At 36.6% G+C, this 27,335-nt stretch overlaps 1 long non-coding RNA gene across 1 annotated transcript; it reads left to right on the forward strand.

The window, feature by feature from the left end:
* The first annotated feature begins 3,681 nt into the window (after positions 1-3,681).
* LOC115600741 lies at positions 3,682-26,784 on the forward strand. Its single transcript, XR_003989124.1, has 2 exons — positions 3,682-3,724; positions 26,739-26,784. It is a non-coding gene; the product is annotated as an uncharacterized LOC115600741 (long non-coding RNA).
* Positions 26,785-27,335: the final 551 nt, after the last annotated feature.

Below are 27,335 nucleotides of genomic sequence, written 5' to 3' on the forward strand. Positions count from 1 at the left end.
AGGTCCTACACCCGGGTCGGGGCAATCCCAGACACTGCTACAGGTTGGGCAGAGAAGAGGTTCAGAGCAGCCCTGCAGAGATGGACGTGGGGCTGTTGGTTGACGAGAAGCTTAACATGAGCCGGCAGTGTGCGCTTGCAGCCCAGAAAGCCAACCGTATCCTGGGCTGCATCAAAAGAAGCGTGACCAGCAGGTCGAAGGAGGTGATCCTGCCCCTCTACTCTGCTCTTGTGAGACCTCACTTGGAGTACTGCATACAGTTCTGGTGTCCTCAACATAAAAAAGACATGGAGCTGTTGGAGCGAGTCCAGAGGAAGGCCACAAGGATGATAAGAGGGCTGGAGCACCTCCCGTATGAAGACAGGCTGAGAGAGTTGGGGCTGTTCAGCCTGGAGAAGAGAAGGCTGCGTGGAGACCTCATAGCAGCCTTCCAGTATCTGAAGGGGGTCTATAAGGATGCTGGGGAGGGACTCTTCCTTAGGGACTGTAGTGGTAGGACAAGGGGTAATGGCTTCAAACTTAAACAGGGGAAGTTTAGATTAGATATAAGGAAGAAGTTCTTTACAGTGAGGGTGGTGAAGCACTGGAATGGGTTGCCCAGGGAGCTTGTGGATGCTCCATCCCTGGCGGTGTTGAAGGCCAGGTTGGACAGAGCCTTGGACCACATGGTCTAGTGTGAGGTGTCCTTGCCCATGGCAGGGGGGTTGGAACTAGATGATCTTAAGGTCCTTTCCAACCCTTACTATTCTATGATTCTATGATAATCAAAATACATCATATGAAACAGCTCAAATGACATAGGGAGTAGGTGTGGTTTTCCTTGCTCCCTACTGTGTATCTTTCAATAAAGAGCCCCTTGCAGCTGGCAGATGACTGCAGCAAGCTACTCTTTTTGGAGGAGGAAGAGCCAGAACTTTTCAATCTATGAAGTACATTTCTCTCTGGCAAATTTTATGTAGGCAATTTGATTTTACTTCAGTTATTTTCCTGAGGCGCTAAAACTGGTTCAGAAAAAGAAGCCAGACATACTTGGAATTATATTTGTAAATAACACATGGTGCAATTTATTCTTTTTCTACCAAACTGGCATCATTACAAAGTGCTGCGAGCTTTCCAAATTGTGTGACAACTTTTCTGGTGCTTGGAAATGAAGACCTCTTTTCTCTAGGAATATAAAATAACCTGCATTAAGCAGGAAAATTGAGAGTCTTTACATTGAGTTAACACACCCACTACCGTGCTTACGAGTGTATAGGTCAGGGTGACAAAATGTATGACATGCTATTTTCAAATTACTGTGATCCCATTTAGCTGGAATAGGCCTGCATGCCCTATGCCTGTGTGAAATGTCCTGTTATTTTCAATCTGTTCCATTTAAAAAATTGGCTAGTTTGAACATTCCTTACATGATCCTAATTTGCATAAATAAGAAATGTCCCTTCATAAGTCTTCTGAAGAGTGGTGTTTTTTCCCCTGTTCATTGCTAGAATATTGTCAAGCATTATAATCCTGCACCACATTATCTCTCTAGACTTTTATTGCCTTTTCTTGCTGTTTGAACGTTTCCTTATGCTATGAGCAAAGGAAGTCATAAATAAAAATATGTTCTAAATAACTTTTTTCTTTTTTTAAAGTATGTACAACTGTGATAAAATGAATTAAAATTAAACTATCTTCCAAACAAAACAGCCATTCTTACCAGTAACACAAAGCATTCTATTTCTGTATCTTTCACAAAAATTACTACCACTTTTTTTTTCTATCTAACTATCACATTTTGTAGTCTGGAATTCTGTGAATATATGAGAGCACTTACTTCTGGAGACTGAATTAATACTGCTTTAACCTTGTTAAACTAAACTCAGAATCGGTGGTCTTAAAGCGGCAATAAACACAGTGACAGACATTACAGCGAAATAAGTCTAAAAAAAGAGCAAACCTTTTTTCTATGACATACATAATGACTTCTAAGAAGGAAGACACTGTGTAGAGCATTAAATTATTTGGAAATCAAGTAGTAGCTTGAATGTGGCATCTAAACAGCAGCCAAACCAGGACAAGAGGAAGAATTGTCTCAGGAGTTCTATGTCAGGTTCTATGACACAGAAAATGGTTACAATACAGATTCAGAAACAATTTGGATTGCTGACTGCTTGTATAACAAAAGTTAATAAGGTGGAGCTCAGAGTAGCCTCTACTAGTGATCAGCTGCTGAAATGGCTGGCGAAGGAAATGCTGAGGCTCTTGGTTTCTAGCAGAGGAAGGAATTGTTGAAAGCCTCTTCCTTATCCCTCTCCATTATCTTTCTGAGGTTTGAAAATGCAGAAACTGGAGTAGTCTAAGTAGTCCAATGCAATGCTTGACCACTTCAATTGAGCATCATGTCCTCAGGTTCCAATGCTACTGATGTCCAAACACTTATTATATCTGCCTTGTAAAACTAGTGCCTATCTATGCTGGCCATCTGTTTAGCTCATACAAAGTAGGCCTCACTCTCACATTTACTGCAATTGTTTTTTCATGGTATAGGCATTTATGCCTTTGTCCAAAATTGTCTGGAGAGAAATCTAGGAGTTTTTTGCATTCTCTGCCACACTCTTTGACACCTCTGGAAATTAGACCTGGAACACATTTCTTCTTGCCAAGTTTTCAGCAGAGCAGAAAGGTGGGTGCCTTACTCGTGCCCAGGAGATTCTCCTTACTCCCATTTGGAATTTAAAAGATTGGCTACAAAAAGCTTGAACATATATACCACTCCATTCTGTGAAAGGTGGGACAGTTTCTTTTAAAGGATTGTGTGGAAAAGTTTTTATTTGCTAGACTAGCATTAGATCTTTCTGTTTTGAGAAGTAAAAAGTCTGTATTCCTTTTATTTTAGTGAATTCTTTTGACTTAATTTAAAAATGTAAATACGTAAGCTCTCAATCACATCTTCTCCTCCTTCACAGCCATGCCATGTTTATACCCAACAAAATTACTCGTATGCAGAAGACTTAAGCAACTCTAGCTGAAGGAAGGCTACCATTCTTCAACTCCTGCTCTGCATGAATACAAACAAATAACTAAAACTTGGATGAAATAACTAAAACAACATTAAGTCAGATAAATAGAATTAAATTCAGCAGAATTTCTCCACGTATCATTTATCACCATTAGGAAATCTTTTCCATTTGAGAGAGCACCTCTGTACAGACACAGGTCTTCCTCACTCAGAGTATTATCCCTCTGGCACAGCGAATTCCCTTAGGATATAAAAACAAGACCTAAAGGAACAAACTAAGCTTAGGAGGGATACGATTTTTACATATAAGAATATCTAGGAAGCTATTTGGAGAAGCCTGTATAAATTTAACCTTATTAACCAGACATATAGATCGTATCCTGGGCTGCATCAAAGGAAGCGTGACCAGCAGGTCGAAGGAGGTGATCCTGCCCCTCTACTCTGCTCTTGTGAGACCTCACTTGGAGTACTGCGTACAGTTCTGGTGTCCTCAACATAAAAAAGACATGGAGCTGTTGGAGCGAGTCCAGAGGAAGGCCACAAGGATGATAAGAGGGCTGGAGCACCTCCCGTATGAAGACAGGCTGAGAGAGTTGGGGCTGTTCAGCCTGGAGAAGAGAAGGCTGCATGGAGACCTCATAGCAGCCTTCCAGTATCTGAAGGGGGTCTATAAGGATGCTGGGGAGGGACTCTTCCTTAGGGACTGTAGTGGTAGGACAAGGGGTAATGGCTTCAAACTTAAACAGGGGAAGTTTAGATTAGATATAAGGAAGAAGTTCTTTACAGTGAGGGTGGTGAAGCACTGGAATGGGTTGCCCAGGGAGCTTGTGGATGCTCCATCCCTGGCGGTGTTCAGGGCCAGGTTGGACAGAGCCTTGGACCACGTGGTTTAGGGCAAGGTGTCCCTGCCCATGGCAGGGGGGTTGGAACTAGATGATCTTAAGGTCCTTTCCAACCTTTACTATTCTATGATTCGATGATTCTATCTCCCCTATTATGTTTCAGGGAGGTTACAGCTGCCATAGAAATCTTGATTACTCAGTGGCTCCACATGAAGCTGGGTTGGGGATTAATTGGGAGCAGAGTCAACGTAGAAAGCTGACTGTCGTCATATGAATGGTTTTGAATTTCCAGGGATCTTCCATGATCTGTAGACATCAAGGTAGGATTTCTTTTAGGACAAAAAGCAAATATCACAGCTGAAAGGACAAAGGTGAAAGACAGAATATCTATAAAGAATTTCTTGCAGAGACCGTAAGGTAAAATAGTTTTTTATATGGTAACTTACAAGTCTGTTCTCATTCATTTGGGTTTTGGTTTTTTTTTTTTTTTTTTGGTGGTTTTTTTTTTATTTTATTTTATTCCCTTTTTTTGGCATTTTATTTTCTTACTTGTGACATTTTGTATTTCCACCTCTTGTGACGGGCCAAGCACCTAACAAAAACTAGACTTTTATTTTTTAACACTTACAGTACAAAATTCTACATTAGGTAAGATCTATTCATCAATATTCAATTAGATCTATTTAAGTTTTATAAACAGCCTTTTACCATACCTCCTATCCTTTTCAGGGTCTAGTAGTTACTATAACAGATAAAGGAGAAAAAATAACAAATACAAAGAAAAGAAGAGACAAACACTTAGATTCTGCATTCTATAATGAAAGTATGAACTATGTCACATGCAAATACTAAACACACCTGTAAGAGTCCATGCAACTTTCTTGGTAAAGATCAGATATGTTATTAATGAAAAATTCACCAGAGAAAGACAGGTGATGTTAAATACCTGGTTTTAACAAGGGTAATTTTTATCCCTAATGTCTTGCTTGATTTCCATTATTATGTGTGGATTTTTATTCCTCTGAGAAGTTCAAGCTACTGTGATTTTTGACAAAGGTGTTCATATTATTTTCCATTGATTTAATCTCAGCAGAGCTCTGCCTGTACTTCCAATTTAACTTGCAGTGGTCTGCCAATTAAAAAGTGGAAAACAACTATTCTGATACAAAACATCTCTGTGTAAACCAAAGACATCTGGAAATTTCTATGCAATTCTCACAGCTTAATAGCATAACGAGCACATAGACTAATCTTTAGCTGTAAGTTCATGTATACTGTGTCTTTAGCTCTTCAAAATTGAAAGTGTGGGTGCTTTTGATAAATAGGTGACTGATACTGAGTTTTCACTAGCTGACAGATACGTCTAAGACTTATAAAAGCACAAGATTCTTCAGGCTTGTAGTTTTGACATCATAGATCATATCTCCAAGAGGTGTGATTGTACCTTACTCAAAATTCTGTTGCTTCAAAAAAAGCATATGCTTATACATATTCTATATGACCTTGTGCTGTTCAACAGATTGAATCGTGCTGAGGAAGCTCCATGTCACTATACTGTAAAAACAAAGGAAGAATTTTGCTATTTTGACATTTTTGCCTCTTTGTTCAGATTCATTTTTTTCATCGTGAGTGGCAGCCCCAAGATTTTTAGCTCAAGTCTCTTTCAATTAAGCCTTATGTTCATTCACATAAATCCATATGAAATTCCACTGCTCTATGGATGGTGAACATAGCAGGAAGTAATTATTTTTGTCTTTCTTCCTAGCAGATTTTTTTTTTTTTCCTTCCTGGGTAGTCCTTTAGTCCATGGTAATAGAAGCTGCTAATTTCATGTATTTGCTTTTGGAAATCTAAAGGACTTAGAAAGTCTTCACAGTTCATCAGACACATATCATTACCCATTAGCTGAAACTATTTCACCAGAAACATATCACGGTATTTGATCATAATCACTATAGGCAGACGAATTTTTCTTCCTATTTTCAAAGGGTAAGAATTAAACTTTGAATTTCTCACTCTGTATGTTGAATGTGCCCTGTCAGCCTGCTAGGGACACAATTTTTCCAGAAGTAAGGCTGGTTATTGACTTTAACTGTGACTAAGGATACTTTGGAGGATGAGAGAAAATATTACTGCCTCTCACTTTCTGGGCAATGAAATCTATTCAATTGGTAGTAAACAAAATTACACATGGGGCAAAGGTATTATTTTTTCACCCTGTTTTGGTGAATTATTGACTGAACGGATGGTTGTAACATTTCTCTATCTCATTTGTATGTATTGTTCCAAACAGTACCTGAAAATAATTTGTTCAGGGAAGCAGCTTTCTGAGCATGACTCATCACCTGCCTGCTTTCTTCTGCCAGCAATGTTGAGGTTAAACTGTAATCCTGAACATCAGATAAAAAGACCAGATGAGAATAAATTATTCAGGCAGTCTGAAAGGTAAACTTAATCTTATTTTAATTTCTTCAAGAGTTTTTTGCCTTTCTGAACCTATTTAATTTTTCAGGTCTGTTGCAGTTGTGTAGGAGGGAAGGACTATGCTAACTATAGTTTTAGCTTAGTGTGCACCTACTTCATATCTCAAAAAAACCCCAAAACAAACCCCATCATATAGCTCAGCTTCTCTTTAACACAAAGTGAGTTGAAGTGTGATTCTCAACATCAGACTTTCATTGCAGTTTTGGAAGATCCATAGCATGATTTCTATTGTAGAACCTGCTGGTATAAGTAGGGGGAAAAAAAAGGCGCTTTTATAGAAGGTGCAAAAAATACATAGGTAAATATTCTTATTAAAAGAATACATTCTCATTAAAATCTAATGTTTACCTTTCGCTTTTGAGGTTTTAAGAAAACATAAATAGATATTTGGAAACATAACACTTTTCCGACTGATTAAATTAGGTTAAAAATAGGACAGGGTTTTGGCCAGTATTGTCAGTGTCTTTTTTGGTATTTTTGTATTTAGACTCAAGACAGGCATTGCTGGTTTTGGATAGAATCAGGTAGTACTAGAATGCTAAAAAGGAATCGTGAAAGGATTTGGCTAATGGGGCATTTGTCTTCCTTCCTCTGGCCTGAAGAGATGAATCATTTGTAGACAACCATCAAAAGAATTGCTTCTCACTGTGGCCAGGTAAGCGTTCCCAGGCTTCCCATGTTTTCTGAATAGCAATGATGCCTTGCTATTGGCATGTTATCGAGAGTCCTCAATTGCCCTGCATCGCAACACCAAAGCCTCCACAAGCATCCAGGGGAAGAGAAAAATTCAGTTTGTGTGGGAATTCATCTACTTGGATGCACTTTTCCTACCATAAGAAGGCACATCCTGCAGCACTACAGCTGCCTTTGGATTTCCTCAAGGGACTTAAAAAACCATGTCTGCAGAAAGCTGAACTGATAGCAGCCTTTAGATGAGGGGTTTTCGTGATTCACATCCTCAAAGAACTCATGAGGCCATTCTCTCCCTTTCTAGATGGGAAACCAATGAGTTGGAAATTATGTGAACACACATAATTTTCAAATATTTCAACCTTGTGCTTTTTATGGCTCCAGTAATAATTCGAAGAAATTCAACATTCTCTCTCAGATCGAGATTTCTGGGTACACTTCTCAATCAAACTGCTCTAATCCTCCAAGCTAACTTTTCAAGTTCTGCATTAAAGTTGATTGCATTTTGTGTTGCATCAAGCAAATTAATTCAGTCAAGATAAAAACCACTTTTGAATGTTTTTTCATTGCTTCCATGGACCCAAACCTTAAACCTCATGAGTGGGGGAATGTTCAAAGATGAATAACACACTTGTTAAGGTGTCTGCTCCTTGTCACACAAAACTTTCCCAATGACATTTCGCTATTTCTTCCTGTTTACCAAGGCTGTGCTGAGAGTGCACAGTGAATTAGGTGACCAGCAGGGAAGTTTGAGCACTGGAAGTATGAAGTGCCTGATGTATTTGAACATGAAAATTAATTCTTATTTCAGAATTTTTTTTCCCCTAAAAGCAAACTTTTGTGGCATATCTTGATCAGTTGACACTGCATAACAAAATGTTATTCCATCAGGTGCATCAAATCATCTCTCATTCTCTAGCTTTTCCCCATAACTACATCAAATAGAAAAAACAAAAATAAAGTGTGTAGCAAGGTTCAGAACCCATAAGTACTAGTAAGGGTTGAAGAAACTTTCTTGGCTGAGAGAGGGAATAAAAGTGCCCAAAGATGGGGAAAAAATGGCATGTTAAGAAAAAAAGAGCATTAAGATATTGAGATTGTCTTTCAAATGCATGTGAGTGTTAACATTTTACAGTACGAAGAACTATGTGGTGTAATTAATATGTAATTGATTGGACATTTAACTTAGATATAGTTACTGCATATTCTGACTTCTCATGCAAACACAAGCATCAAAGTAATGTCCTCATCAGAATCAGTTACCATCTTTATTTAATCCTTATTTTTAATATATCTGTTTAACAGCAGATAACAACAGCAATTAACAACACTAGAGCTTAATGCCTTAACACCACTTTAGCTTGGTGAGTACAACAGGAAAATATTGAACAGCTACAGGCAATGTCTAAAGAAATCACAGAGTGGAAATTCTTTAAGGCAAACAGTGGACGTACTGCCACACCTTTGAAAGCAAATGTTCCATGGCGTTTGAGTCCCTGTAAAAGATAATATAAAATCATATGAAATTTTCCATAGTATTAAAATGCTAAAAAACTGAAAAGGATCAGCTGCCTTGCAGGAAGACTGAGGAATAGAAGGACTCCCAAAGGAATAAGCCTACTCAAATAGTCCATGCATGGCCATATATATAAGCATGTGTATACATTTATATAGGGATTTATTTTATCTCTCATTAACTTAGGAATTTACCACAAATAAGATTTAGGTTGCCTCATTTTGTGTGAAACACTCAATGTCATACACACAATAGAAAGATGACATCTTTCTTCTTTTGTTTTCAGATTCCTCTTTACCTTGTGGAAAGAAGGTCCCAACAGTTTTATTTTACTTACCAGTTCTTCCTTCAACTTCCTGGTTACAGTATACTCTCTCTTGATAGTTATGGAAACCAGTAATGATAATGTGAATGCAGAATTGGTCAGGTTTGGGTTTTTGTCTTTTTTTTAATTTATCAACTTTATATTGTCAAACCAGAGCACCCTTTTTTGTTCTTATTCTTTTTAGTCCAAAACGAGGAGTCTATTTCTCAGAAACACTTTAATATCACTAAATCTTCATAATTACTACTAATCTGAATGTGATGCTGTGTTTAACTGCAGGTTCACAGTGAAATCAGTGAGATTTGTGTCATTAGACTGTTACTTCTCTTCTGTACTACTAATGTTAAATGAGTCAGGATCAGAAATAAAGGAACTGAGCAGTTTGTCACAAAATAAACACTCATCCTTGAGAAATGTTGGTGACTAAATGAAATATCAGCAAATAATTCATAATTCTTTTCACATGTTGTTTGGAAATAGTCATCTCCATAGCCAGCTACTATGAATACCTGCATATAGTTTAAATAATATGTGGGTAACATAGTCTAAGGCATAACTTTTACAAATAGCAATAATTACACACACTGCTCACTGGATTATATATTAATCTACTAATTATCCACAGAAATTACTATCCAAATTTGTGCCACTTAAGTTGTTTTGATAACTTCTATAAGTATGTTCTTGTCAACTGGAAAACATCAATATGGTTAGAAGGAAATTACTTTCAACTGTTATTCAATAACCAGCTACTACAAAATAATAAAAAAAAAAGACAGAAGTTAAAAACAAAATATTGATTAGTAAAAGATAAGTTCCTTTTATTCACCTGTCTCTACCACTCCCTTGGGGGGGGAAAAAAAAAAAAGAATAGTAAAGAACATATAAACTGAAATTTTTAAAATAGCTGGTTTCTATGTAAACTAAAGTAAATTGAACTCCACTGTTCACTCATTACATCCCTCCTTTATTGCTTAATCTTGGTAGAAGGACTTCCCTTGGAAGTGGAACTTGTGCCTGAGGCACCCCTGACATCAGCTTTATTGGTTCTGCATGTCAGAACCTGCAAAGAGCAAAGGTCTGTTCTTAGCTCACATATAAATCCAGTTCCTTTCAAACAGCAATGCACCAGAATACTTTGCGTTACTAGTTTAAATCAGTTCATCTTGATGCATATCATGCTTTTACATCCATTTAGCAAAATGATTGATTGTTATCCATAAGTCAAAGTCTCACATACAAAAAAAAAAAAAAAAAAAAAAAAAGGGTTAAAAATATCTCTTGTTACTGTTGATCTATAGTATTTGAAGAACTGGAAGGCCACACGCCAAACTGCTCCTGAAAGAAAATGGTATAATACTTACTGAGTCTCTAATGGGCACTCGAAGATCCAGTATGAGGTTGTAATTGATTCTTCTCAGTGCAGCTGAAAGATATGATATTTCCAAAATATTAACATAGAAACTGCTTCCTGAAATGCTGAGTGCTAGCATATTATGCAGTTTAACAGTTTACTATGAAGTCTTATTGTTTAAAAGATTAAACAAGTCTGTGGATGGAGTACTATAAACACTGGAAGAAGAAACTGATTTTAGGTGAGATAACCTTGTCAAATAAAGTAACTCTTCCCCAAGTTCAAATGTTAACTAGTATTGGATAATTACAGTTCAGACTGTACAATAAATAATGAAGAAAAGTTCATTATATTGTAACAATAGCTTTTTGGTGTTTAGTAGGATACAACACCTTCCATCACAAACCATGTGATTTTAGCTTTCAAAATTTTTATTTATATAGAAAAACTGTCAACTCCCTTTAACGTGTATGTACCTCTCAATATGTTTTCTTTCCAGGTCTAGTCCTAACATGTTTTCGGCATTCGAATTTGTCTTTATGGCAGTGAAAAGGTAGGAAGAATATTTGATGAGAATAGTTTTACATACCTTTGGGGTTTGTTCTTTGAGGCATTACCATAATTTAAAAGAAATTTCTGTGCTTCTGTGGGACAGCATAAATCTTACTCTCTTCTTGGCAGAAGTAGCATGTTCTTCTCTTACCAAGTAGTTGTCCACCAAACCTCAAAGAATCTAGGTAAGGGGTCACTTCTTCTGAAGCAGAGTTCAGTGGTGATTTCATGACTTTCGTTCTCCAGAAACTCATGTGAAAGAAACCTACTAGAAAACATTGCCTTACTGGATAGCTTCTCCTTTAACAATTAAGAACTATACTGATTTTGTCTCATATGCATAATTATTTTTATATGTGATTATAAAATGAAAATTCAATTTAAAAGTTATCTTCAACATTTGATGTTGAATATTCTGGAACCAAAGAAATTTAGAACATTTGTAAAAGGAAATTTATTCCCGTAAATATTTACAGCGGGAGAAGTAATATCATTACTGTATTATATTTCATTGACACAAGAAAAAGGAGAAAGACAAAGTTTAAATGTACATATTACCTGTGTCAAAAAAAAAAACCCAAACAAAACCAAAAAAACTAAAACCAAACAACAAACCTTTTGTGACTGTTGTTTATAGCTGGGTAACAAGCATATTGTGTTTTCACACTTTTTTTTTTTACATGTACAATTTAAGTTTCAGCTTTTTTACAATTCGACTTCCCTGTGTTGTCCTTGCTGACACTAAAGAGATTACCATATTCAGCATGGCCAGCAGTTCAAAGGAGGGGATTCTCCCCCCCTACTGCACTCTGAGGAGACCCCCCCTGCAGTCCTGCATCCGGCTCCGGGGCAACAACACAAGAGGGACATGGAGCTGTTGGAGCAGTCCAGAGGAGGCCACAGAGATGCTGCAAGGGCTGGAGCAGCTCTGCTCTGGAGACAGTCTGAGAGAGCTGGGCTGGTTCAGCCTGGAGAAGAGAATGCTCCTAAAGGGGAGACCTTAAAGCAGCTCCAGTGCCTAAAGGAACTACAAGAAAGCTGGAGAGGGGCTTTGGACAAGGGCCTGTAGGGACAGGACAAGGGGAATGGCTTTAACCTGACAGAGGGGAGATTGAGATGAGCTCTTAAGCAGCAGTTCTTCCCTGTGAGGGTGGTGAGGCCCTGGTACAGGTTGCTCAGAGAAACTGTGGCTGCCCAATCCCTGGCAGTGCTCAAGCCCAGGTTGGACAGGGCTTGGAGCAACCTGGTCTAGTGGAAGGTGTACTTTAAGGTTCCTTCCAACCCAAACCATTCCAGGATTCTGTGATACTATGATTGGAGTCACAGAAGCACAAATATTTAGGTTTTCTCTACCACACATGTTCAGAGGTGAACAGAGGCAAACAGAGAAAAGAATTCCTCAGAAATGTGGTCATATCCGGGGAGATGGAGCAGGTGGGAGAAAGTACTGAGCTTTGCAGACAGTTAGGTAAAAAGAGAATTAAAATTGTTAGTTTTGTCACATCAAGGCATGTAAATCAAAGCTTCAGTCAAACCAGATATATAATGCTTAGTCTGGATAGAGAAAGCTGAGTTTCACATGCTGATATCCTTTAATTGCCTACTGATTTCATGAAGTAAAATGTCCTGGATACACATTAGAGTCTGGCTTTTTAAGGTGCAAAAAATATTCCACTCTAGTTAAAGGCAATGGAAGCAGTAGATGCCTTTTATAGCTGAATAATTGGGCATTTACTGCTTTTATAGCCATCGCATATTTTTTTTTTTTTTTTTTTTTTTTTTTTTTGATAAATGAGCACTTAAACTCTTAAATTCTTTCTTGAACTGCTGGGAACAACTGAATACTTAACATTTAAAAAAAAAAAAAAAAAGTCCACTCTGTAAGTACCTTTAAAAAGAAATATCTTAGGTCTCAACATTAGGACCCTACTCAGGAAATCTTACTTAATGTAATCAAGCTGTGATTATAATATTAATAAACTACTTCTCAAGGACACACTTTACTGATGCATACTTATGAACATGAGTAATTGAAATAAAAGTGCAGCTAAAATAATACATACTGCAAAGAAAGGGACTGTAACTTCATCGTTCAATGGTACACGTTCTGCAATATTCCAATTTTACTTTTCACACAAGCCTCCTCCATAACGCTGTGGATTTGGAGTTGTTCTTTGCCTGTTTGAGGGAAAATTCAACCTATATCCACACAGCAGTGGCAATTTGTGACCAAGAGTGATCTGGCATGGATGGCAAGAAGGCCTGACTGCAGAAGGGGTTAAGCTGTCTGGAAGCAGGGATGCCTGGAATAGAAAAACTAAGAGAGTCAAGTTCCCTGGTGAGACTAGAAATGACACCATTTTGTTGTAGCAGTTGATGGTGCAATGAAAACACTCAAGGACTACCTTTGGTCAGGAGAGGCAGTGCCGGGGAATGAACCCAACATCAGGCTGATGTGCCTGATGCCAACACTGACACGATCGATGCTGGTGCAAGTATACATAAGGAACTAGTTCATGCCACATGTTATAGATCTGCTTATGGTGGTAGGACTCTGTGCAATGGATTGTATTTAAGGATATAAATTCCCCATCACTGCCTAGTTGGGAGTCACTTGGCTGAACTTGTTAATATTCACTGATGCTGGAGCTGTGAAGTTTCACACTGCTATATTGATCTCACAATGATCAAATGAAGGCAGGACCATTTGGGGACTAGCTGCACGACATGCTGAAGAGTGCAACAAAAGTGATCTGAAAAACACAACTCAAAGAACTGGTTTTTGTCTCCTGCTAAAGACTGAAGATAAGTGTGGTAATGGCTTTCAGACTCTTACCTCTTTTCAACAGGGATAAGACACGTAGAAATGGAAGTAAATTAGAGCTAAAGACATTAGAAGAATACTGTGACTGAAAGTATAGTACAGGACTACAATGAGTTATCCGGACAGGTACTGTAAAAACCCTGCTAATGGAAACTCTTAAAAGCAAGTTAAAGGCACCTGCCAGGAAGTGTTCTGGAGTACCTGATTTCACCTGGGACACCCATCTGCTCTGAGCAGTCCATGTAGTACCAACATATATTTATGAATAAAGTGCAGAGAGCTCTTAGCTGAAAGTCAGACTTGTGGAAAAATGATGGAAATATAGTCCTTACTGCTCCGACCTGGGGGGGAGGCAAATAAATTCTGGTGACAATATTAATGCCATTGAAAGAGCAACATGATCAGATTCATACATTTTTAAGATTTAAGGATAATTTTTTTGTATAAATAGAAGGTCCACTGAATAAACTAAAACTACAGTTCTCAAACTGGTGTAGAACAGAGCTTTTTAAAATTATTTTCAAGAATAATGGTACAAACACTAAAGGTAGAAGAAAGCAGAAGAACGCTCGTTGCAGTAATCTTACACCTTGTATTACTGCAGTAACTCAGCATACTTTACTAAATTCTTTGGACACAGTTCACAAAATTACATTAGAAGAGCAGGTTAAATAAGCTAGGAGTTTCATTTACATAATGCTTGACATTCAGAAAGCTCTTCCAATTAGTCGATCACTTAAGACTTCTTGCATTGTGAAATGGCTTCCTATAAAATTAAGAGTATTAGTTGTCAAGTATTACCTAAGTATAATTCAATTAAAAAGTAATGAAACCACATTATCATATTAAATGGAATACGACATACATTTTTGCCAAGGTTGCAAATCTTCATTCTTTAAAACTTGTTAGTGTGTGACTGTCAGGTTATGGTTTGGTTTTTTTTTTTTGTTTTTTTTTTGGTGGTTTTTTTGTTTTTTAGGCAACGTTTTAATAGTTTGCATCTTCTAACAGCAAATGTTCTGCCCACTGCTAGAGCAGCTGAACAAAACCTAGCTGTCTACTTAAGATTTCGTTTTTCTTAATGATAAATTATGGTGTGGAGAGCCAGCACAAAAGCATTCTACCACTGCCAGTCTCACATACCGGTAAAAGCAGCACTTATGGTGGAAAGGAGTCTGTTTTCCATTCTGCTATTATAAGATGCTATTCTGGCAGCTTACAGCTCAGATGTTAGTGCATCAATAACTTCAGTTTGGAAGCTAGATGGTTTCATGCTGGGAAGGGGCCCAGTTCTTGTATGACTTCAGGCTCTATTTCTGCCTCTTTCTCTAATTCTGCAAAGACTCTAGTTTAGGGTGTCCAAATAATTTGCCTGCATTATCTAGATGTTTATGACTCTTACATCCATTCACTCTTTGAAAAAGAGGAGTATATTAGTTTGCTTAAAGTACACTCATTTTCAACAGAACAGCAGAACATGTCTCTGCAGAGATTTTCACTAGAAATTCAAATTGCCTGCTTTTTCTATAGAACTTTCCTCTACCATGAAATACTACTGTATTTTAAATAGACTGCCACATGTCCATGTAAAATAGGCAAATAATTGCCAGAACAGAATGTTCCAAATGCCGCAGGTACTAAATTAACATTTTTGTCTCAGAAGGTTGTATCAGAACAATATTTAGCAGATTGAAATAATTTCTTTTTCTGCTCTGTTGCACACAACCTTTTAAAGTACATGCAGCACAGATATAGGTTTCTGTAAGAATTGCAAATGACCTTTTAAGACTTTAAGCTGTAGCTTATCAGTAGTATACCTGGTGTAACATCTTTGCAAGGTTTATTGATTTTTGAGCACCACACTACTTTTGTTCCATCCACATTTCTTTAACTATTTGGTATTCTTTTAAAGTAACAGACTTACAAATCTGAGTGTTTTTAGAATGTTTCTTCTTTTCTAGAAAAAAAGCTCATTAGAAAGAATTAAAAAGTGGTGGGTTTTTTGATTCATTTACAATTTAATTTTTAATTTTTCATTCAACAATACTGTTAAAATAAATGGAACAAGACACTATGTTTAGTTAGTACATTTAGAGGGCTATTTGTGCCCCTCTTTCAGCCACGCTAGAGTTAATGAAACCAAACAATGCCATCACTGAGGGTTAATGCCACTTGCATAGAAACAGTGCTCATACTGAACTGTATTGCTTTTGATAGTTTTGGCTGGTATCAGACTTGAGCATTTAAATATTTAAAAAAACATTTTTCTTTTTAAAAATTCAAGTGACTGTGTTTTAACTACATTCAAATGGCTAGGAAAACACTGAAATAATTTATTCCTCTGTGTTGTGGCAAAAAGATGAAAGGAGTTAGGGGCAGGAGGTAGTATCTTGAGTGTTTTCAGTTGCTGAAATGGCGTAGCCTTTATGTGTCTCACCGAGGAGTGTAAAGCACACAGCCTAACTCTGCCAACTATTTACCTACATTTTTTCTGCTGTGTATGGCAAAAGAAGCAGCGATGTCAAAAGTTATGATGAACTTCATACAAAGGACCAAGACCTTTTTGCTGCTGCACAAATGGGAAAAGACTGTTGCTTAATGACAAGTTTCAAGTTGCTTTCATCCATTTAAAAATGAGAAGGTATTCAGTGTTATCACATGTTTGTAACAATATAAATGCATACATTTTTAATAAAGGCACATCTCAAAGTAGCTATTCCATTTTCTTTAGTCTTTTGCTGGAGTGGTAAAGAATCATTGGTTCAGCTAAGCTTCCTTCCAAAGTGTTCATGAAAAAATTATGAGAATAAGAATGGAAAGCAACTGATTTCAGAGAAGTGCTGCAAACTTAAGCATCAAATGCTCAGTGCAGAAAGTATTCTAGAAAGACTTTGTGCCATGCTCTAGAATAATGTCACCACTTAGCTAATGGTCAGATGATCTCACTCTCTTCTGGGCATGGGATAAGGTGAATACACCTTTTAGACCTGTGGTTAGACTTTCATATAAATGAAGACTCAATACCATATCAGTGGGGAAAATATATTGGGGAGGGGAATAAAGAAGAAAAACTTGTTTCTTCTTCTGGTTCTGGAAATCATTGTTATCAGCTGCAGCAAGAAGCAATTAAAGATATCGTACAGCACTGTGGATAATATGCATACTAATGAGATTATTTTGGTTGAAAGTGATCCCACGGTGTAGGGGAAAGGCTGTTTCACCCCTCCAAACATTCAGCAATATCTAGTTATGATTTAATAAACTTATCTCCCATTTCTGCTCACAGCTCTTCAGTTAAGATTGTATGAAACACCACATTTATGTCAGGAGGATATAAAAGATGTGTGTGCAATAAAAAATTTAATCACTCATTCAGTGAGTACCTATGTTATTTACTGGGAAAAACAAAAGAGAAATTGTGTTCAAATTTCTATATCTCTAGTCTATTCCATAATCTTTTTTTTTTTTGCCAAATATAAATATATTAGAATTCAAACCACCACCAATGCCAATAAAGCTATGACTTGTAATCATCTTACAGAAATCAGGAAGAACATTAAAGTGGTTATATTCTTTTTTTTTTTTTTTGCCAACAAAGTCTCATTTTCTAGTTAAACTGACTACACTAGGAGCCTGAATGTCAACTAGGTCACTAAAACATCACTTTTCCAACAGCTTTTTTTTTAATTTCCAAAAGATGAAGTTAATGCCTTTATGATAATTCCATCTACTTAGCGTATTTAAGTGAAGAGTGCATTCATCTTTCGTTTTAGTAATTGTGGGAAATTACATAATCTTGTTCAAAAAGGCAAAAAAACAGACAAGATATTGCTGATCTTTATGTTCCAGAAATAGTGTCGAGGCATAAGACACTGCATGGCATATAAGCACAGGAGATAATGGCTGCAATAAATCTGACCATGTGTTGAATAATTAATGTCAGTAAGATTTACAACGCCCCTTCTCTCTTTTTCCTGATACAGAGTCAAAGCTGTTCTCCTTCAGCTGTGTAGTAAAAACAATACAAAAGAATAAAAGTAAAATATAAAATGAATACTACTTTCCCACATTTTATCATATTATTTCACATTTAATAAAAGGATAATGAAAAAATTTTCATCGAGTATTTTTCCTTTCTTTGAAAATATATTTCCAACTTAGTGCTGCTTAAGGAATTCTTACTTTGCTCTGGCATTGGATAGAAATTCCATAGTTTCTACCATGAACTCCACAGAACATTAATTTTCATTTGCACTATATTCTGAGTCAACATTTCCATTGTGAAGTTTTTGTTCTCATTCGAATTTCTTAAGTCAGAGTCTTCTGTCTTGCATATTATAGCATGTTTCCCTTGTGTCTACTAATTAGCTGTCCTTTCTGTCTTGGCCTTAAGTATGTCATTCAGTTTTAATTTCTGTGTAAATTTCTTCCTATAATGTTGTCTAACGATTTACTGATTTCAGAACAATAACAAAGCTCTAATGAATGAATGAAACTGATTGTAAGGCTGTACAAATTAAAGGCAGGCAAGTTTTTTTTATGTTCTCTGGTGAATTCCCACATTCTTGTAGCTCAAATGAATTTTTAAGCGTATTTTAAAAATTACTCCTAGTGTGTCCTTTCTCAGAAAGAGAAATGGTCATTTATCACTTACTAGGTGTTTTCATCATACCTGCTTACCAAATATGTATTTATTTGTTAACACTCAAAACATTAAAATTTTTTCCAGATGTATGACTATGAGGTGTTTCTACAAGACACATCCTTCAATATCTGATCTGAGAACACAGGTCCCTGATCATTTGTGTGCATCACATACCTAACAGGCATCATACTTAAAATAATCATAATTGCTTTTTTTCCAATGGGAACAATCTCCTCACTCCCTCTGTATTTCATGGTCTTCTTAAGATATATCTCTGTCTTTATTCTCAACTTGCCACTTTGCCGCTTGGAGTAACCTTTGCCATGCTCCAAAAATTATTATTGTTCTTATTTTCCAGAGACTAGGGGAAAATTTCCCAATTCTTAATTCATCTTAGCCATCATTTCTTATTTATAGATATAGGAGACCTTCTTGGGAGTAATTAACAGCCAACAGGTGTTGCAGTCAACCATGTTTTTTCTCTTCTAGAAATGAAAAAAAAGGGGTAGACTTTGTTCAATGAAAAACGTAATAGCATGTAAAAATTAAAATATGCTGAGAAAAGCAGCAGGGAAGGGGAAGAAGAACATATGGTACACACATTAAGTAGTACTTGAGAAAGATAAAGACTTAATTTCAGGCGGGCCAATGGCCTGGAAGTTATCCTGTATAAGCAGCTAAAGGCAAACACTTTATTTCTTTATAGTAGTCTAGTTTACATAAAGAAAGCTTATGCAAGACTCATTATACCAAGGACTTGGAAATTAAATTTTAATTTAAATAAATCTGGTAACATTACCAATGTGAAAAAAAGTTATACACTCATACATACAAAACCAAAACAACTCTCACTCTTTAAAGTGTACATTAAAAACAAATAATGTCCTCAAAATAGGTAATATGGACCATTCTTTTTTGAGGACAAATTTGTTTTTAATGATTCTTCTTGGTGTTCAGCACAGCAATTTTTTGTAACATTTGTAATGATTTGTAAACTAAAAATTTCCCTCAAAAACGTGAAATAGAGAACAAGGAGTCTGGTTGTGAGAAGAGCTTAATTCTCATTACACTGATGAATCATATGTGCATTATTGAGAGAGATGGAAGATCTCTGTGAGGTTATGTATTGCTCACTTTATTGAAAGACTGTGAATATGGAATATTTCAGGCATATTTCTTGCAAAGACAAGCTAAACCCACTAAATTTTAGAAACCGGATGAAACTGTACAACTTTTCTATGTGTATTTACAAAAATCTTGTTAGTATAATAGTGCATTTCAATTTTGCACACCATTTCTGTTCAAGTTTCATAAAGCATTTTGCATATCTTGTAAGTCTGGGAACAACCCAGACTTACAAGGAAGGATTGGAAGGATTTTTATCCTTCCTGTTGGAAGGATTTTTATCTCCATTTAAGTGATAAAGAAGCAGTACCACAAACAGTTTTACAAATACAGCTTCTAAATTTTTGTACCTTGAGAACAACTTTAAAAAACAGAACAGCTTTAAAAACATTATAAAAGTTCACTGGCCCATGATTACATCAAAATTTGTTGCAAAATCAAAACCAATAACCATATGACTTGTTTGTTATTTATCAGTTTTTACCTCATCCCCACTGACACATATTTGCCTTTGTGCTTGCATCTGGTGGTATGATGGCATGGCTTTGTAATTGTGACAATTATTTTGGGGCAGTTCTCACCTCCAAGCTTCTGTGCCACATAAGCACAAAACCATATTTACACTTGCTATGAAAAAGTATCTTGCAGCTAAAGCATCAAAAGATTGTTTGTCTTCATGGTAAGTTTTCTCTTGAAATATAAAGAATATGACCTTTGTATTGTATCTGTTTTCAGTGGTGCTTTTTCTCCGAAATGGAAAATTGAAGAAGTGAGGACAACTGATATGATTCTGTTTGATCCTCTGTCCTGTAGTTCTTATGCAAATTACTGAAATATACTTTTATTGTGTCTCCTCTTATGTTCTCTTTAAAATAAGCAAGCCATATTTTTTAGTCTCCTGTCAGAAAAGAGTTTTCGTGTATTAAGTTATTGTAATCATCTTTCTCTGGATGGCTTACGCTATTCTCATGTGTCTTTTCAGAGCTGGAGTATACAGAATGATATTTTAGAAGAGGGAAAGCCACTGATTTATGTTGCAACATTACATTTTCCGCTGGTTTATCCACCCTGTTCCTTATGCATCATTACATTTTGTTTATTTGCTTTTACTGTTCCTCTACATCGCCCAGACAATGGTGCCAATCCTGGACCATTAGATAGTTTCTCTCAAAACATCACGTTCACTTTATTATTCCTTTTTTATATTCCTGCAGTGTATATCTAACTTCTTGTTGGTGGTGGTGTTTGCATTATTCTTTCCTGTCTCCAGAATAATATGGAGTAAAGAATATAATCTTCTATAATTATTGGCTAGAATCTAGTGCCTCTTTACATTCTTAATTTTAATTAATTATAATCAAACACATAAAGAAGCAAATTTTGTTGGTTTTGTTTCTTCTGGATTTTACTTTAATGGATGTGCTTTTTATTTTGTTTTGTTTCTCATCCTGCTTAGTTGCCTAATAATTACACATTGTGCTTTTTCCAACAACTGTATTTCTAAAGTGATGTGTGTCTTAGAACTCTTCCTTTTGTATGCCTGTGAGTAAACCTGTTACACAGGAGTCAAAATGAAAGCTTTCCTACATAGGCCACTTCTCGATGGACTTTTTGAATACTAGTTGGTGACTAACGACATGAATTTCAATAAGGAAAAATAATTGATCTTCGACTCATGTCCTATAGCAGGCAATTCCATCCAGGACATACTTTAGCTACTCTATTACCAATACCTTAAAATGATCGTTTTAGTCTCAGCAAGATGAAGCAGACTATTCTGAAACATCAGAGATTGTCCCTTCCATTTCAGTATGTGAGGTAGAGGAAAAGGCAGAAGTAATACATTCCCACTCTAAAACAGATTATCTCAACTGAATGAATTGCCCATAACGCACTTAAGGAAATATTATACCATTAAGGATCATGGCAAAACTTTAGGTGTCATGATTTTGCAAGGAATTTCTTTTTTGAAAGCTGCACTCACATGAAATTAAAAATAATAATAATAATCCTTGTTTCTTGGCACATTTCCAAATAGTTTATTTTATATAGAATAGTTTATTTTATACAGAGTAGTTTATTTTATATAGAAACACATAACAGTGCAAATCCCAGATTCTCTTGCTTTTCCTCTCCTTTTTTTCCCAAATCTCTCTTCTGGGTTCTTTGTCTCTTTCTGCAGCTGAAGACTTGCTCCTTTGCATGTCTTTTTCTTTCCACCTATAGTGAAAAGTGCTAACTGGTCCCTTCATATTTGTTTGACTGTGAAACTAAATTAAATTAAAGAACAAGCCGTATATGAAGTCACTGAAGCATACTGATGCCTGTCTTGACACTGCCATCCCGTTGGCAGCATCTCAGTAAACATGCAATAAAAGACCTTGCATCTTCCCATTTGCTGTAGAGGTGCTGGACATTGTTATTACTGTCACCATCCACAGAACATCCAGTTTTACAGCTGAGAGGTGCCAAAACCGCTGAAGATTCTGGCAACCCAAAGTAATGTTTTTGATATTTGCACTATGTTCATCGCAGTGACAGCTGCTCAGACAGATTTCTGAGTCTTTTGCGCCACTACTGCTCCATGTATTTCTATCCTTGGCAATCCTTTCAAGAGGAGAAAATACCAGCTGCTACTCCTGGCTACCAGAGCAGCAACAGCCGCCTTATCTCATCACCTCAAAATAAATAACTGAGGCAGGCAACTAAATCTAGGCTGAGGAATGTCTTCCATGTCTAAACCAGACTGATAAAATGATATAAAGTCAATAGAGTTCCATGAGTCTTTAGTGAAAACAACAACAAAACCAGAAAGGATTAAAACGCTTGTGGTTGGGGATTTCAGGGTTGGCTTTTTTTGTCAAAATACTTCTAACAGATAGACAGTATGCGCTTTTTTTTTTCCCTTCCACTATATACTTATAGAGATCACTGGTGCAACAATACCCCATACCTACAGAAGAGAGAGAAAGATGTGTTTATGTAGGATCATCCAAAAAGATCATTGCAGATCCCAAACATTCTCAATTAACTTCTTTCATCAGTGACATCTGCCTACCATGAGGTTGCCATAAACCACACAATTCAGATTATGCCCTTCTCCTCCTGGTGAATTTTAACCTTTGTCTTCTTATTGTAACAGCTGAGGTGTTTCAGATAGGACTTCTCATTCATGGCGTGTTTACACGGCACTTGGCTGAATAAGACCCTAACTTGGCTGCTAATTAGTTTTTACAGTGGCTACTATAAATGTACTTTAATATTTGCTTTAATAACTATTTATTATTGCACTAATGTCTTTCATAAAAGATATTGTTAACTCAATAGTTATACTGATTCCACTTACTGGATGAACAGATGGCTTTAATCCTGCTAAAATGTTAAACAGACTGGTGGGATAACAGGGAAAATTAGTAAGAGTGCATTTTGTTCACTTAACTTAGCTGCTAACAGTAATTTTAAAAGTAGGCAAATAAACTCCCCACATATATAGCAGTAGTTACAAGAAGTGTGTTTTCCAAAGAGTCCAAGGGACTGTTTCTTAATTTTAGATGTATCTGCTAATCCTACAACTCAGGAAAAAAAACAAAACAAAAAAAAAAAAAACAAAAAAAAACCCCAACTCCTTATGCACACAAGCTGAGTAGCAGGTTTTCTTCATCTTGCATTTCTGCAGTTTTTCTGGAATTAGAAACTGGCACTGAAAATAGAGCATGTCAGAAGTCTGAGTCATTACAACCTCTTACAGTATGAATAAACAATTCTTCTCCACTTTCTTCATCTCATTCTTTCACAGTACTACGATGTTCAGATCCTGAGCCTCTCTCTTGGCATTACACCCTTTACAGGTTGCAATTTAATATAAAGTTCAAATTGCCTCTATTTGCTAAATCTGATATTTTCTATATTACACGTAATTTTTCAGAAACAGCTCATTTGGCAAAACATTTTGGGTTGCAGGGGGTGATCTTACCTACTTATGCTGCTATCAATAGAAAGGGAAATATACCTGTCACAACACATGGAAGCTACAATTTTGCAATGTTTCTGCAGTGCTATCGGTTTATGCAAACTTCCTATTATATCGTAGAATATTATATCATTCAACTCTGGCTTCTGTAAAGAACTAAATCATAACTAAAAATTAGCTGTTATCCGCCACTCAATACACGTTCAAATACTGTGTGATTAAGCAGGCTACAAAACTGGTCCATTTTTTCTCATTATTGGAGACTAAGAATGGCATTATATCATTTTCAAGACAGATACAGGGAGACATAAAACTACCAAATTTTGAGCTTAATTTACAGAAATAAACTCTGACTTTAACCATGTACGCCATGCCTGCTCTATAAAATGCATAATGCTACTGTTGTAAGAAAGTATCTGTAAAAAGAAGTCATTTTAGAAAGAGCCACAATCTGCTTTTATACACTTTGAACAGCTCTTCTGTCATCATTTTGAAATATATAATTTTCTGTTTCAATTTCATTTCTTCATAAGACCTTATTTTAAAATATAAAAATCTATCAAACCTTGGAGTCTAAGCCCAGACCTTAAATTCAAAATCTAACTTCCAATTCAGCTGCTGTGTACCTTACTAAACAAAAGGGTCTTCTTTCTCAGGAGGTGAAATCCTGACCCACAAGTATTTACAACAAACTTTGGCTAAGTTGCAGGGTTTCATTATGCTTGTCTGTTTCTTGATAAGCAAGATAGCAGCAATCTGAAATGCTACATGGGTAACGTGTTCTGTCAACACAGCCAGAAGCAGGAGATTGAATATGAAGGAAAACAGCAAATCTTGCAGATAATGTCTTTTCCTAAATAAAGTGGGTGATGTACTTAGTAATTAGTAAGCCCAGACACCTGGTAATGAAAGAATGAAGGGGAGAGATAACCAGCAGTTACACTGGTAGGATCAAGTAGCTTCTACACAATGACTCCACCTAAAACACAGAGCTGAGAAGAGGGAGAGTCTGGTGGGCACCTGAAGGGTAGTGAGAAGTTTGACTACCAATTTCCATACAAGCAGTGCAGTTCTTTTACAGGGCACAGCATACTTTATGATTTTACATGATTTGCTTTATTTGTCACTATCTTATGTAGTGGATTTGTGCAACTTTGACTGCTAGTGAATTCCCTGAGGTTGGGGAAGAATTGGGACTGAATTGATACTGCAGTTGTAGATGTCCTCACCTTGGCATAGTTACCTTATAAAAAATAATAGATTTAGACCTAATAGAGACAAGTTTGGCTTGTCATAACTCGAGGGGGACCATAAAGGCTAAAAGACATATCTGCCGGGATTTATATATTTGTAGATGTTTATGTCACATCTATGTGTATGATGCAGGGCTGAAAATAAATTGAAGGCATTGTAAGGTGCCTTTATACTCCTCAAAGATTCAACCAAATGTTATAAGATTGTACCGCAGTAGAAGTAAGAACAGCTGTTATTTATTACTAAGCCTGAGCTTCATTTACATTCACTGCTTATCTGGATCAGGTAGCCCAGTTTACCTCAGGTAGAGGGGCAGAGATTTGCATAGACTCCTGCAATTACTGTAGTGACCCAGATTTTGACATATCATGGTGAAGTTCATATTAGAAATGCAAAATTAAGCTGAAGTTAAACAGGAAACCAGAAAAGGCAGCCTAAACTACAGTGTTTGCCCCAGAAAAATGAAGAAATAATCAAAGAACAAAAAAAGAAAAATAGATTTAATAGGTTTTCACAGATGTGATAATATATATGTAAACTAGAATATCTATCTTACTTTTATTATCAAACTGATGGAGTTATTTTCACAAACACAAAATTTCATAGTATTTGTACATTTTTAATGTATGTTTTGCAGCTTTTGTGGGGGCAGTTGAAAAAACAGACTTCACATGATCCGTGTAGGTAAAAATTGTTTGGATTTTTTCCCTAGGTTGAAAATACATGTTATGCAAACACATCAGGTCCAGAAACTATTTTCTGACAAGTAAATTTCAGACTTCTTTGATACAAGGAGCTTTCACATTTGAAAGAATTATAGTAGTAAATTGAAAGATTTCACAGACAAAGAACATTTTATAACAAAAATTGTAACCAGATGGTGAAGGCATCACAGTGTAGTTCAGGTCTGTAAGACCAAGCGTATGCCCTGCCACACATACATTAATCACCATTCAGAAGTACAGAAAAGAAACATTACTTGTTATCCATATAAAACTACTAAACCTTATTTCCCCATTCCTAAATATTTTCTGTGTTTTGATAAGTTCAGTTGCAAGTCTAGGAACAGAAAAAAAAAAGCAAAAAACTTGCTTTAAGCAGTGGTTGCCCTTTGATAAAATATTACCCAAGAGTTAGTAAGTGAATATTTCGGAAAGAAAATGTTGCTTAGAACACGTTACAAGAAAAAGCCTTTTTAGCATAAACAAGCTCTTCTATTTTATTATTATAATCACAGATCTTCTGTCATCATCTTCATATGTTGCTGCAGACCTCACTTGAGGCTTAGACCTTCAAACACATCCCTGTCAAATTTAGAATCTCATAGTGGCAGTCTGGCATTACTAGCTTTGGATAGAGGATAATATTTAAGGGTGCCAGAGAGAGGGAGAATCTTTTACTTCTAAGCCCTCAGAGGTAAACACACATCTGAGCTATGACACATTGGCAGACAGGCATAAAATGATGTCACTTGTTGATTGGATTTTGTCAGGTGATTGACTGCCAAGGAGCACAAGTGTTTGTGACGTTGGCACAGAAATTACAGAGCATCTTTGCAGAAAGTCTGGTAGTAGCAGACTGGTAGATTATGGCTGATGGTGGACGTACCACTATTAATCAGCATGCACACTGAACAAACTGCTTTCTCTATTTCTCGGGCCACAAGTGTGTTTTCCTCGGCATACTGGATGACTGAGAATAGTAAGTTAGAAAAGACTGTTTTGAGCATCTCTTCTTGCTATAAAAGAAGGCCTCGGGAATGGCGACACAAATCTGAAGCTGAAGTATAGGGTACTGCATCTGGCGAGGAAGAAACCCAAGTACCAGTAGAGGTTGGGAGCTGACCTGCTAGAGAGTAGTTCAGCTGAGAAGGACCTGGGAGTGTTGGTAGATGATAAGTTGACTATACAATTAAGGGGGAGCTAGTGCAAAATCTGTAGGAGACAGAACAAGTTTGATCTGAATTTGAACCTTAGGTTTTCATGCTTACACACTTTGGGAAACCAAAGTAAATTGGGGGGAGGGGGGCGGGGGTTAGAAGTAGACAAGCCACGTATACTTTTGACAGAAGAAAAGAGCATTAAAGTGTTTAAAATTATAGCGATAGGATAGATACATATATACATTATACATATATTATAGTGATAGGACAAAAGGTACTGGGTTCAAACTTAAGTCAGGGGAAGTTCCGGTTGGATATAAGGAAGAAGTTCTTTATTGTGAGCATAGTGAGGCACTGGAACAAGTTGCCCAAAGAAGTGGTAAATGCTCCATCCTTGGCAGTGTTCAAGGCCAGGATGGATGGAGTCTTGGGCAACATGGTCTAGTGTGAGGCTTCCCTGCCCATGGCAGGGGGGTTGGAACTGGATGATCTTAAAGTCCTTTACAACCCTAACTATTCTATGATTTTATAAAAATTGTGTACAAATTAGTAATACTAACGGATGACATGGATGCAATGGCAAAAAAAAAAAAAGAGTTTATGCACTGAAAAGCCTTTTATTTGGTCTGGAAAGCAGTCTACCCTTTTTATGTGCAATGTACTTCATGGTATAAGTTCAGTTTGTTCTAACTTGTAAATAGAAATAGAAGGAAATTGAAATTAAATGTTTCAATGAAAATACAACAATACGGAGAAAGTTTTAGCAATCTCTAGTTAGCACAATAAAGGCAGAACAGCAGGGCAATGATCCATCTTACTGTTGTCATTGTTGGTCTTTCATAGCAAGTTCACAAAGCATGAACTCTGGAAG

The sequence above is a fragment of the Strigops habroptila genome, chromosome Z (genome assembly GCF_004027225.2).
Source record: "Strigops habroptila isolate Jane chromosome Z, bStrHab1.2.pri, whole genome shotgun sequence".
In the NCBI taxonomy this organism is placed as follows: Eukaryota; Metazoa; Chordata; class Aves; order Psittaciformes; family Psittacidae; genus Strigops; species Strigops habroptila.